At 44.3% G+C, this 14,475-nt stretch overlaps 1 protein-coding gene across 3 annotated transcripts in view; it reads right to left on the bottom strand.

The window, feature by feature from the left end:
• The window catches only part of LOC109421232 (uncharacterized), a 236,488-nt gene that overhangs the window by 24,104 nt on the left and 197,909 nt on the right, over nucleotides 1-14,475 (bottom strand). The window lies entirely within an intron of this gene.

Raw genomic sequence — 14,475 nt, 5'->3', positions numbered from 1 at the left:
ACACCTGGCGAGAGCAATCAGAGGAGCAGTTCAACGGTACCTCTATGAAAACGTACCACAGCCAATTGGTACGATGACGAGGAATAACAGATCGGATGGAAAGTTGAAGGTCAAAGGTGCTGGTATGGCGGAGGAGAGAATTCAGCGAACATAATTTTTCACCGGAGACGATTCAAGGTCAACTCGGGTGGCACATCGAGACAAATATTATTGTACATCTGCGAATCTGCTAATATGAACCAACACAATGCAGAGCATCGGGAAAAACTACAACAACAACGACAACAACAACAAAACAACAACAACAAAAACAACAACAACAACAACAATTCATACAGACATATGATGAGAGAAGGACGTCTTCAAAGTTTCCCAAATTAACCGACATAATGTAATGTTCACCAACCGCATTACATTCACCATTGAAAAAGCACTTACTCTGTGCTTCATACAACAACAATTAACAGTAACCATAATCAGGAATGCAACATTTCGACATCATCGAAAGCTTTAGAATTTAAGTCAACTAATTACAAACTCTTTAAAGAGTGTGCAACAGTTCCACAATTTGCACCAGGTCAAAGACAACAATATTCGCATCACTATTGAGATTGATCCAATACCAACAAAATTCAGAAGGCGGGCGATAAGTAATCAACCACAACACCGTAAACGACAATGATAAACAATCCAGTTCGGAAGGCAACTTATGACACTTTTTCGAGAAACAACAGAAAGCAACAGTAAAACTAGTTCTTCTGTATGCAAACGACAGCGCGGGAATTACCAGCAGGGAAATACGATTCAACCGAGGTAATATCCGGATACCAAAGCTTCATGGTCACGTTCCCACAGGAGACGACATCAACTGAATCAACTACATCATCTTCAAGACAAACCAGTACAACAGAGAAGCAACGATACCACTCATCTGAGACCTGATACTAACCAATTGATCTGGGCATTGAACAAGAAGAGGCACATATCAAAGGCAGACGAACAACACCTACGACGAATCAAGAGGAGCAGCAGCGAGTACCAATGAAGTCAATCTCTTGAGGAAGAATGTAAGAGGGTTAATACAAAATTTAATGTTTATTTGGGAGATTTAGATCAGCTAACTGTATTGGAAAACATTTTGAGACACTTTACAGGAAAAATGGAGAATAGTATAGCAGTTTCAGTTTATATATTAACAATCATCGTTAGCATCATCATTTAAATGCTGAGTTTTTTTTTCGGGGGATACATTTTACCCACATACTTACATTTGAACGTGATTTTATACACGTTCAAACTCCGCTAAGTGGGAGGGCATGCAAAGACCTAAATATTCCCACGCCTTCCGATATTCAAAGTCAATTCAACTGAAACAAAAATGCATTTTCACCCCCACATTCCCAACAGCTGCCCGGGGGATTTTAGATTCAATTTTCATCGTAGGGTCTACCTACCTCACGCGCGGCATATTGGAAGCAACGAAAATCGCACCATTCGTTACTGACCTAGTTTTTATAACCCATCATCGTCCGGTGGTGGCCGGGTGCGATCGTGTTGCACCGCGTTAGGTCCGGTCGGTGTGATGCAATTTCAATTACGCTTGGGACAACGATGGGTAATAAACCCGAAAGAATGATATAGAACCGCGACATCATATTGATCGCGCTGGAACAAAGATTGTTTATTTTTGTTTCGAAATCAAGGCGCCGAATTGGCCGGGTAAGGTTCTGAACTCAGGTGAACCTTAGCTGGAATGTTCTGAAATTGAGACACCGTATTGGCGGCATACGGCGCCGGACTTGTTTTGCACTCGATTTGTTTTGACTTCGAGTAAACTGAAAGAAAAGAATGTGGGGGTATAATTTCAACCAACATCCGCGGCCGGGGGCCGGCTAGGGTTCACTGTGCCCAAGTAAGGTACACTTCAAAAACAAAGCGAGTGCTTTGTTTTGGAGAATTTGGTGCCAAATTCCAAAGACGATGAGGATGATGATGGTGACGATGATGATGATGGGGAGAATGATAATGACGTCGATGGTTGGTTCAATTCTTTCACACACCCAAGCCTTGTATACGCTCAAGTGAGGCGGGGCTAGAAGATGTAGGCCTTGGTGTAAAGATTCTCAGTAGGTTTTGTGCGAACACGCCCAAGTCAGGCGTGGTTAGGAGATTTAAGTTTTTCGTTGGTATTAATATTCTTGGTAGGGCTTGGGATACGCCCAAGATAGAAGAGTCGTGATGTTTTCAAGAAGAGAAGGATTTTAATCACGATGAGGACAAGTAGGATAGGTAGAGGTCTAGGTTTTGGACTTATTAGTATTTTCATTTGGTAGGGTTTTGGATACGCCCAAGTTGGTTCGGGCATTGTTAGGAATTATCATGACATCTTCGGCAAGACGAGAATGATCGTAGGAATTTTAGACACGCCCAAGCTGGTTCGGGTATTGCTAGGAAATTTAGGCTATAAATACGGAGGCTTTGGCTTCAGTCGGGGAGTCAGTGAAGACAGTTCGTAGAGAACAGTCAGTTGTCGAGAGTTCGGTGACAACGTTAACGCAGGCAGCACATCGGATAAGTCTTGAGCTCCCATGTGGGACACCTCTAGATACTGTCCAAATAAAAGCTGTAGGTAGGACGTAGTAGTCGGGTCAAGAAGAAGCTGGAAGTGTCTCTAGTAGTTCGGTGAAGAAATACAGATAATGTTAAGATGATATAAGAAAAAGTGAACCGTTGTAATATAAGATAAGTGATGGTTTGTGATACTTCAATATAGTTTATTAAAACTGTGTCGGACTGTAATGAAATGAAAGATATCACATTCCGTGTAGTGTTTAATGCAGCCCCTGGACGGGTACAGGGCGCTTCATTATTTTCAACTTTCAAACTGGTTTTTCATTTTTCTTTGGCATAATTCATACATAAAACTTTTGATTTCGTTTTGAGCTAAATCTTTGAAACTTTGTTCAAAATTCGTGAACTTTACGTACACCGATTTAGATACGTTGACGAACCGCACGAGAATCAAAATGTCCGACGAAAATTTAGTTTTTATAAATCCCTCCCAATTGCGTACCTATTTTATTGTGAACGCAATTTGATAGCACCCCATCTCATTTCATCTTTATCATTATCATTTTCTCCGATCTCGTTCTACCTTTGCTTTGTATACTTCTATACAAAAAGGTAGCTGAGACTTTGCTATTCGTTGGAGTTAGATCAGCTAGGTTTTATTTAAACTTCTCTTTTGGTCAGCTGAATGAGATCTATGGAGTAACTCACACGAACTCACGAGACATGCTATGTCGACTTTCCGAATTAAAAAAGCTTCAGATGTCTCATTCAAATGGAGAGATGGCGCACATGTTGCAAAGGTCTAAATTTAAAGAAGCTTTGTACACTGTTAATTCAATTGTTACAAATTCTATCGGAGATTCCTTCGGGGATTCCTCCAGGAATCCCTTCGGGGATTCCTCCAGGAATTCCTTCGGGGATTCCTCCAGGAATTCCTTCGCGGATTCCTCCAGGAATTCCTTCGGGGATTCCTCCAGGAATTCCTTCGGGGATTCCTCCAGGAATTCCTTCGGGGATTCCTCCAGGAATTCCTTCGGGGATTCCTTCAGGAATTCCTTCAGGGATTCCTCCAGGAATTCCTTCAGGGATTTCTCCAAGAATTCTCTCGGGGATTCCTCCAGGATTCCTTCGGGGATTCCTCCAGAAATTCCTTCGATGATTCCTCCAGGAATTCATTCGGGGATTCCTCCAGGAATTCCTTCGGGGATTCCTCCAGGAATTCCTTCGGGGATTCCTCCAGGAATTCCTTCAGGGATTCCTCCAGGAATTCCTTCGATGATTTCTCCAGGAATTCCTTCTGAGATTCCTCCAGAAATTCCTTCGGAGATTCCTCCAGGAATCCCTTCGCGGATTCCTCCAGGAATTCTATCGGAGATTCCTCTAGGAATTCCTTCGGGGATTCCTCCAGGAATTCCTTCGGGGATTCCTCCAGGAATTCCTTCAGGGATTCCTCCAGGAATTCCTTCGATGATTTCTCCAGGAATTCCTTCTGAGATTCCTCCAGGAATTCCTTCGATGATTCCTCCAGGAATTCCTTCGGAGATTCCTCCAGGAATCCCTTCGCGGATTCCTCCAGGAATTCTATCGGAGATTCCTCCAGGAATTCCTTCGGGGATTCCTCCAGGAATTCCTTCGGGGATTCCTCCAGGAATTCCTTCGGGGATTCCTCCAGGAATTCCTTCGGGGATTCCTCCAGGAATTCCTTCAGGGATTCCTCCAGGAATTCCTTCAGGGATTCCTCCAGGAATTCCTTCAGGATTCCTTCCTTCCTTCCTTCGGGGATTCCTCCAGAAATTCCTTCGGGGATTCTTCCAGGAATTCCTTCGGGGATTCCTCCAGGAATTCCTTCGGGGATTCCTCCAGGAATTCCTTCGGGGATTCCTCCAGGAATTCCTCCGATGATTCCTCCAGGAATTCCTCCGTGATTCTTCCAAGAATTCTCTCGGGGATTCCTCCAGGATTCCTTCGAGGATTCCTCCAGGATTCCTTCGGGGATTCCTCAAGGAATTCCTTCGGGGATTCCTTCAGGAATTCCTTCGGGGATTCCTCCAGGAATTCCTTCGGGGATTTCTCCAGGAATTCCTCCGGGGATTCCTCCAGGAATTCCTTCGGGGATTCCTCCAGGAATTCCTTCGGGGATTCCTCCAGGAATTCCTTCGGGGATTCCTCCAGGAATTCCTTCGGGGATTCCTCCAGGAATTCCTTCGGGGATTCCTCCAGGAATACCTCCAGGGATTCCTCCAGGGATTCCTCTAGGGATTCCTCTAGGGATTCCTCCAGGATTTCCTCTAGAGATTCCTCCAGGAATTCCTCTACGGATTTCTCCAGGAATTCCTCTACGGATTTCTCCAGGAATTCCTCTAGAGATTTCTCCAGGAATTTCTTTTGGGATTTCTCCAGGAATTCCTATAGGGGTCCCAAGCAACCGAAATTTCGGATTCCACTTGAAGAACGAACTCAGAAGTTCAAGTTTGGTTCAATTCCGGTTTCGTTGTACTTTATTCTCCAAAAAGTTACTCATGTATTGTTTATGAACTTGGAAGTACATTTACAAGCTTTTGACTTCTCTTCAAAACGACATTAAGGGGTGATACTCACTTCGTAAGTACTGTGTAAAAAGATAGGACAAGAAACGGTCAAGAAACGATTTTCTGTCGAAATTTCTTGAGCGGTACTCAGCTGGAACGGAAAAATCGGTGAACTTGATGATCAATGATGATGGTGATGATTGTGTCGATCAAACCAGTTGTCACTTTTTCCTTGTGGGAATAATAGCCTGACCAATAATTCCGCAAGTAAAAGTGACATTTCAGTGACTTGACAGGCTCGCACTGTTCGTGGGTTGTGTACGAGATGTAAACAACATGCCGGCCGCAGCTGCTGTTAAATTTCTATTAAAATTTCTGCCGGAATCTAATCATAACTTCCCGATGGTGATCAAAGGAGCAATCACAGGAACTCTGCCGTGAGCTGTTGCCGGAATCTACCGCTGTATCGGATGTCGGGACTTGTAACAATCAAGGAAAATAAGTGTGGAGAAAAATTGTTTTAGAAAAATGTCTCAATTTGTTAAATCGTGGATTCTCCAGGAATTCCTTCGGTGATTTTTCCAGCGATTCCTTCGGGGATTCCTCCAGGAGGTGCATCACACAGCTCAGTGGAGAGCTAGGTATCAACTGGTAGGTAAAGTATGATGGAAATGAATTGTAAATAAGTTATACCTAGATTGAATAAAGGAGAGACACTGCGCTGGTAGCGATATCAGTCAGTGCCTGGGTTTGGAGAACAAAGCCTCGCCTGTGTTTTTATTTCCAACATTTTTTTCAGGGATTCCTCCAGGATTTCTTACAGAGATACCTCTAGATTTTTTTTTCAGGGATTCTTTCAGCGTTTCCTTCAGTGATTCCTCGAGGAATTCAAGGATTCCTCCAGGAATTCCTTCAGGGATTCCTCCGAGAATTCCTTCAGGGATTCCTCCGAGAATTCCTTCAGTGATTCCACCAGGATGTAACGATGGTTGCGTTCCCTTTTTAATAGAAATTGTATTTTATATTTTAATGCCCTTAAAATATGTTACAAAAAAGATAAAACTTTTCTTAGCGTGTTTACGCATATGTCTGCAAGTTTTTAAAAGCTTTCATTTAGCTATGCGCCACCTATGAACAATCCGAGGTACCTGTGATTCAAAAAGGCATGAAGAAAATTATAACATTTAAAACTTGTGCAGGTCTACATTTAGGCGCATCAGCTTGCTGCTCGAATTCCTATGAAAATGGAAAATTCCGTCCAGAAATTGCGCAGTAGAGAAAATTTGAACTGATTAAAGAGCTAAATTCTCAATAATCCATTTTCCAATCCGCGTATACTTTGTAAGCTCTCAGTACATGATCGTATGGGAAATTGCGTCGTAAGCTGAAATAACTAATCAATCCAGACGCGAGCGACCATCATTTCTGATGGAGTTCTCAACTAGTAAAGTTCATAAAAATCAAATGTGGTGAATATTACTCTATCGATATTTTAATCGATAAGTCGAGCAGTTTTAAAATTAAATTCGAAGTATGAACGCGAATTGGATTAGAATTTAAAAAGTGAATTAATATGAAATATCTCCTAGTTCTTTTTTTGAGTTCTATTAGATTTTTTCTAGTGAAAAGGATCAAAGTCTACACTGTGCCTTTGTGTAAGACTTGAATAAGGTAAGCTTTTATCCGACCTACTAGTGAAGATTAGTGATTGAATACCACGTTGTTTAGGTCAAGCCCAACCAACGAGGGCGGTTAGTGTGGGCCGCGTCGGACTAGTGTTGGCCAGTTCCTGTCCGCATCGGCCATCGTGGGTCATTTTGGATCCGTTTCGGTCTGAAGTTCGTCTGTGAAGACCGAGGACGTTGGGAGACCAAACCCATCGTTCGACCACGTGGGCAACCGCGAAACTGGACTCAGGCCTCCAGAGCACCCTTCGAGCCACCGCCAAACTACGTTTGGATATTTTTTCCGAACTGCTCGATCAGAAGTCGAATCCCACAAGCAAGGTGCTTGAGTGTCTATTTCTGGTAAGTCGCCGAATCGGAATCCCGTCTAGCCAAACCTGTGCGATCAGAGCCTCGTCAACTGGCTCGGTACTCCACCGTTTCCGGGGACATCTCCACCCCGACGATTTCGCACACCCCGGACTGATTCGACCTTCGGAATCCGCCTCGCACCTCAGAATCGGTACTCGACGTGGGATTAGCTGTGGTGAGTAGACTGCCAGCTCGTAGCTACGTTGGACTTCGAGGGACCTAGGCCCGCCGAACTGTTGGAAGTTAGGTAGCGTTGAACGCTCGGGTAGCGTCGAACCTTCAGGTACGTGAATGGCTGCAGTATTGTTGGTAAGTACAATTGTTGGAGAGATGGCAGAGGTATGAAGTTTAGAAGAAAAATGTTGAATTGTATATACCTGAATGGAATAAAGAGTGTGGCGGTTGCAGATTGAGGTATCAGTCGGCAGCCGTCTAGTTTGATGGAAGATGTCTAGCGTTTTATTTTCATTGTAATTTAGAAACAGGCATCGACGGAGCTAGCCTCGCTATGGCCTGCGTGGCCATGGTGGACTAGCCTCCAACAGGTTATGGGCCCAGGAGCGTGTTCCACAGCACGTATCGACCGGGAGAAGGATCGGCCGCATAAGTCGCGGAGTCACAGCACGGGATCCTTGGGCGGATGGATTGGCTGCAACGGAGGACAGGATCCATGGGAATGTTGGCGATACGGGTCAACTGGATGACTGCTGGCTGGTCACCGGATGGAGCTCGAGGATTGTTGAGTTGGATCGGATGCAGCCGGTGGTCGCACCTGGACGAAGAGGTTGGCGACAGGAGGAGTGATCCGGAAGACAACATGAAGGTGGAGCTCGGAGATGGACCTGGTCGGAGCTCAGAACTGGTGTAGAGCTGGTGCAAGCGTCGGAGTTGGGCCACTTGCACCAACTCTACACCAGTTCTGAGCTCCGACCAGGTTCATCTCCGAGCTCCACCTTCATGTTGTCTTCCGGATCACTCCTCCTGTCGCCAACCTCTTCGTCCAGGTGCGACCACCGGCTGCATCCGATCCAACTCAACAATCCTCGAGCTCCATCCGGTGACCAGCCAGCAGTCATCCAGTTGACCCGTATCGCCAACATTCCCATGGATCCTGTCCTCCGTTGCAGCCAATCCATCCGCCCAAGGATCCCGTGCTGCGACTCCGCGACTTATGCGGCCGATCCTTCTCCCGGTCGATACGTGCTGTGGAACACGCTCCTGGGCCCATAACCTGTTGGAATACTAGTCAACTGGATGACTGCTGGCTGGTCACCGGATGGAGCTCGAGGATTGTTGAGTTGGATCGGATGCAGCCGGTGGTCGCACCTGGACGAAGAGGTTGGCGACAGGAGGAGTGATCCGGAAGACAACATGAAGGTGGAGCTCGGAGATGGACCTGGTCGGAGCTCAGAACTGGTGTAGAGCTGGTGCAAGCGTCGGAGTTGGGCCACTTGCCAAGCGTTGGAGTGAGGAGGAGCTTCGATCCAGGAGGAGGTGATCGTGGTTCGAAGGTTGCGACGCTAAGGAGGAGTGTTGGAAGTTAGGTAGCGTTGAACGCTCGGGTAGCGTCGAACCTTCAGGTACGTGAATGGCTGCAGTATTGTTGGTAAGTACAATTGTTGGAGAGATGGCAGAGGTATGAAGTTTAGAAGAAAAATGTTGAATTGTATATACCTGAATGGAATAAAGAGTTTGGCGGTTGCAGATTGAGGTATCAGTCGGCAGCCGTCTAGTTTGATGGAAGATGTCTAGCGTTTTATTTTCATTGTAATTTAGAAACAGGCATCGACGGAGCTAGCCTCGCTATGGCCTGCGTGGCCATGGTGGACTAGCCTCCAACACGAACAAGGTCAGACCTTTTTATTGTGCACGAAGAATAATTTTTCCCTAGGGGAAGCTTACCTAAAATAGAATATCCAATTAGATCCTTTGGTGACGTCACAAATAGAAATGCGCAATCTATCTATATATATAAAAATGAGTTTGAAGTTCCTTTGAGGCAACAAAACTCACGAACGGGTATACCAATCAGCATGAATCTTGCACGGTTCGATTCGTATTCATGATGGCTGTGTTTCTATATGCATAAAAAGTTACGAAAATCAACTTAAATGAAGAGAAAATGTGAAACTACCGAAATTTGCAGGAATTGGGAATAAAATCAACACGATCACAATAAAACCGATCTAGAGTGCCGTGCTGCAATGAATTCAACAGTTGTCAAACCGCCACAACCAAAAATGGCAACACAACGTTTGCCGGGACAGCTAGTATATATATAAAAATGAGTTTGATGTTCCTTTGAGGCAACAAAACTCAAGAACGAATGAACCTATCGGCATGACTCTTGCATGGTTCGATTCGTATTCGTGGTGGCTGTGTTTATATGTACAAAAAGTCCCGAAAATCAACTAGGAAAGTAAGAAAATTGATAAAATACTGATTTTTCATGAGCTGGGAAGGAAATCAACCCGATCGAAATGAAATCAATCTAGAGTGCGGTGATGTTATGAGCTCAACAGTTGTCAAACCACCACAGCTTGGCAAGACAACGTTTGCCGGGTCAGCTAGTACTGAATAAAGTCAAATAGTTTTGATCATTAGTTGAACCTTGTAAAACTCAAAACAAGACTGCTTTTCTAGTTTTCAATAAAATTTCGTAAATTGATTATCATTTCCTACTTCTAGTTTAGTTGAACTGTTTCTTTTTTCCGCGCGCTAAGTTTTATGACCCATATTGAGTTGATTTTTAGTTTAGCCGAGACACACTACTTGATCGATCGTGTGATTGAGGCGTATTGAGTTAGTGTGGTTTGAAATTGGATTGATTTAGCTTCGGTTGGTTCGTTCAAATTGTAGTTTTAGCATTCTGGAAACACTATAACCTGCCCTGAGGCAAGTAATCTCATGCCGGGATTGTATCTCAGCCTACGGCCCTTCTAATTTAGAAGGTGGCGCTTAAGCCGCAGACTGTTGTAACAGACTAAAACGTTACATTTTGGCGCCCAACGGGGCCCCCCAATAGTTTTCAAATTAGTTGGCATTCGATCTTTGAATTAGAAATTGTTTTGAATTGCCTATTTTGAACTCAATATTATTCTATATTCGATTTGAATTGTTAATTTGTCAATAAGTTTTCGCAGTTAAGATACTTAGTTTGTAATTCGGTTTATTAGTTCGATAGTTCGGTTTATTATTTCGTATATTCGGTTTTTCGCAAGTGAATTGATTCATTAGATTAGTATCGGTAATTATTCGGTTTCGGTTAGTGATAGTGCTGTTTTTCTTTATTTTCTTTGGTTCTTAGTTTTGTTTAGTGAATAAGTGATTTTTTTTTCTAAAGTGAATTGAATATTATTTGGTTTGTTTGACATGGATTTGTTCAAAGTAAATCCTAATCATTTAGATGAGAGTGAAGTGAACTATGAGCTTGCTGTACGAAACTACTCGATCGATAAGTCGGTGGAGAGCCGTAGAAGAGACCTCAGGGTAGTCTTCCGTGATCCGGAATCGGAGAATTACGTCCGGGTGACAGACGAGATGATGAGGGACGACATTCGAGTGGTGCCTACGAAGCTGAAGGAGATTGCAGATCTGTTGGATCAGGGACCCAATCCAACCTGTTTCTCTCGCTTGGTCCACTACTATCACCGAGTTCGTCGATATACCCCTCGTACGGCCCAACAACAGGAAGAGCTACGCTGTTTGCTAGAGATGATTTCGAAAATTTCGAGATCCCACGAAGCTGCTCACGAGACGACCACGAACGTTCAGCGAAATTCAGGATCACCGTGGCTGATGAGTTGGGATGAAGCTCAGGGAGCCGCCGGTGGTAACCCCGAACAGCCTTGCAGTGAGATGTCAAAGGTCATACCAGCCCTAGTCGAAGATCTTCTGAATTTTCGCCATTCGGAACCGCCGAAAGGTACTGTCCCTCGCCAAGTTGAGTTCTTCAATGCGTTGCAACCGAATCCGTGGAGCCTTCGAGTGCCCTCACCACTGCCTCAGGAAACGCAAAGAGTGGCCGTTTCAGGACTCCAGGAATTTGAAGCTGGATCAGCTGTCCCTCCGAGAAATCAGGATGAAATTCGTCGGATGCCCCTACCGCCTTCAAACGTTCTGAGAACTAGGAATTCCCAGTCTCCGGTTCAGCAGTCCAACGAGTCAGTTCAGAATACTGACCCACCTCGTATGCAGAACAGAGAATACATCCATGTGTCGGAAATTGACACGTACATCAAGAGGTACATCGACCAGATGATTCACCAAGGCGCTTTCCATCCACCAGCTTCAAACCAGGCCGTGAATAACCTCACTGAGCAGATGGCCAACGTCAGTCTTCCGCCGAGAGCTAACACGAGTCACGCGGGGTTCCCGGGTCGACTGGATGTATATCGAAGTGGTACTCCTACTCAGCGAGCCATGCCTGATCCTTCGCCGCCGCACGCTATGTCTGAACCAGCAGATTATAAAAATAGAATGTACATCGGGGTTCTTTCCATAAAACATCAGTATTCAAGCTATATTTTCATTTGCAGAAGGTTTTAAAATATTCTATCGGTGAAAATTTTTCCATACATTTTGTATGGGAGAGAAATTGACCGCAAATGAGGATTTCAAGCAAATTTGTATGAAAAACGGTCAAAAAGATGGAAAAATCAAAATTTCCCCGATAGAATATTTTGAAACCTTCTGCAAATGAAAATATAGCTTGAATACTGATGTTTTATCGAAAGAAACCCGATGTACATTCAATTTTTATAATCTGTTGGTTCAGACATAGCGTGCGCCGTTGCAGCTATCTGGATACGGTGCAGGAACGCGCTACCCTTCGGTTGCTGAACCTGAACATGTTTTGGAGACCGAACGAGATGCTGCTTTCGGTGAGCCGTCGATGAACAGAACCCGAGGTTTCACGCCGCGTAATGATCAGACTGTGAATCTTGGATATTCTCCGGGGGTTCAACGAAATTCCTTTCCAGGTCAGGTTGGCGGATATTCGAGACGATTGCCGCATCAACAGTGCAGCATCATCGAGAAATGGCCGAAATTCACTGGTGACTCCAATGCCGTTCCCGTTACTGATTTCCTACGACAGATAAACATACTATGTAGATCATATGACATCACGAAGCACGAATTGCGGATGCATGCACATTTGCTTTTCAAAGATAGCGCTTATGTGTGGTTTACCACGTATGAGGAAAAGTTCACGTCATGGGAAGTATTGGAGGCGTACTTAAAGATGAGGTACGACAATCCGAACCGAGATCGTATTATTCGAGAGGAGATGCGGGCTCGAAAACAGCGACCTACGGAATTGTTCAATGCGTACCTTACGGATATGGAGATGCTCGCGCAGAGAATGATTAAGAAGATGTCGGAAGTGGAAAAGTTCGAGATAATAGTCGAAAATATGAAGCTTACTTACAAGCGTAGACTCGCCCTGGAACCCATTCACTCGATTGAGCACCTGGCACAGCTTTGTTTTAAATTTGATGCTCTTGAGTCCAACTTGTATACGTGCTCAGCTCAACCCCGGCCAACGATTCACCAAATCGCTTGCGAGGAAGAAGTAGTCGAAGATCAATACACCGGTGAAGACTGGGAGGAAGTTTGTGCTTTGAAGCCCAGAATGGGAAGAGGTTTCGGCAGACCTAAACAAAATCCAGAAAGTTCGGGTGAAAAGACCAAGCAGGCAATCTGTTGGAATTGCCAACGAGTCGGACATATCGTCGGTTTCCTGCAATAGGGGCACAACTCAAAAAATGTGAATTTTCAGAATAAGCGTTTGAAAATTGGCAATCATGAAGCACCTCTTGCAAATTCACTTATTTCTCTCATCATTTGACATAAGTAAACAAATTTTGATTGTTGTATCATTGAAAGGGGCTGCAGGACTATCTGTTTCATGAATTTTTGACAACTATTTTTTAACGACTATTGAAAAAGTTGACTGATTTTGAGTTGTGCCCTTACTGCGGAAAATTGGTGAAAATGCCCAAATCTCGCGTTTCACAACGAATTTTGGAACGGGTCTTTGTGAGATGAAATTTTACATAGTTTTTCATCATTTGCCATCAAAATCTCAAAAATGACAAATTTTGAGTTGTGCCCCTATTGCAGGAAACCGACGATATGTGGAAGGATTGTGATAAGCGAAAGACCATCTTCTGCCATATCTGCGGTTTGACGGACACGACGGCGTACAGATGCCCGAACAAACACGACTTAGGCCAGAAAGAAGAATTGCCAAAAAACGAGTAATCGAGGGCAATTCTGGGAATCCTTGTCCTCGTAACTCGATTCAGGAGGTTCCCAAACCGCACTACAGCATTTTCAACAGTATCCATCAAATTAGTACCACATTCCACCGCTGCCCACATTTAAAAGTGAGAATTCTGTCTGAAGAAGTTGAGGGACTAGCGGACACCGGAGCCAGTTTATCGATCATCAGCTCTGTTGATTTGATCAATAAGCTAGGGTTAAAAATTCATCCCATTCCCATCAAAATCTCTACCGCTGATGGAACAGCCTATCGTTGTCTAGGCTACGTAAACGTGCCCTTCTCCTACAAGCAGACCACTCACGTTATTCCGACAATAATTGTGCCAGAAGTCACGAAGCGTTTAATTCTAGGAGTGGACTTCCTCACCAAGTTTGGCTTCCAGTTAGTTTCACCGAGGGCTGAAACGTCCAATAACCTCGACGTAGACGAACGTCAGACCGAGTTAACGTGTGCAGAGGACTACTTCGGGGATCGTACTGAGAAAATTTGTTTTCAACTGGAGCCGTGTCCTGATTTCACTTTGCCGAAAAACAACGATGAGACAATTGATGACAGTCTGGAGATGCCGACCGTTGAATTGCCCGAGAAGTCTCTGCAGACCTTAGAAGAGTTGACTACGGAACATAATCTCACTACAGCAGAGCGAGAAGCACTTTACCAAGCAGTCAAACGTTTGCCGGAAACACGAGAAGGTCAACTAGGTCGGACACAACTGATTGAACATCGGATCGATCTTTTAGCGGAGTCTAAGCCAAGAAAAACGTCTTATTATCGGTGGTCGCCGAGTGTAGAGAGCGTTATCGACGCGGAAGTTCAACGAATGAAAGACCTGGGGGTTATCGAGGAGTGCCAAGGCCCTGTGGATTTCCTCAACCCGCTTGTTCCCAAATTTTCGGGAGGTTATAATTGCCCTTCACAAGGTCGATTTTCGTCGAAGCAAATCGCAACTTCAGATGTTAGTTGTAACGTAGCTTTTGCTGCAATTTTATTTTTCGTTTTAGTTTTAGTGTAATTCATTAGTAATAAGATTTGTACTCACATAAATCGGTTT

This window comes from Aedes albopictus, chromosome 2, assembly GCF_035046485.1.
Source record: "Aedes albopictus strain Foshan chromosome 2, AalbF5, whole genome shotgun sequence".
Lineage (NCBI taxonomy): Eukaryota > Metazoa > Arthropoda > Insecta > Diptera > Culicidae > Aedes > Aedes albopictus.
The sequence above is the reverse complement of the archived record's forward strand: the minus strand, read 5'-3'. Positions and strand labels throughout refer to the sequence as shown.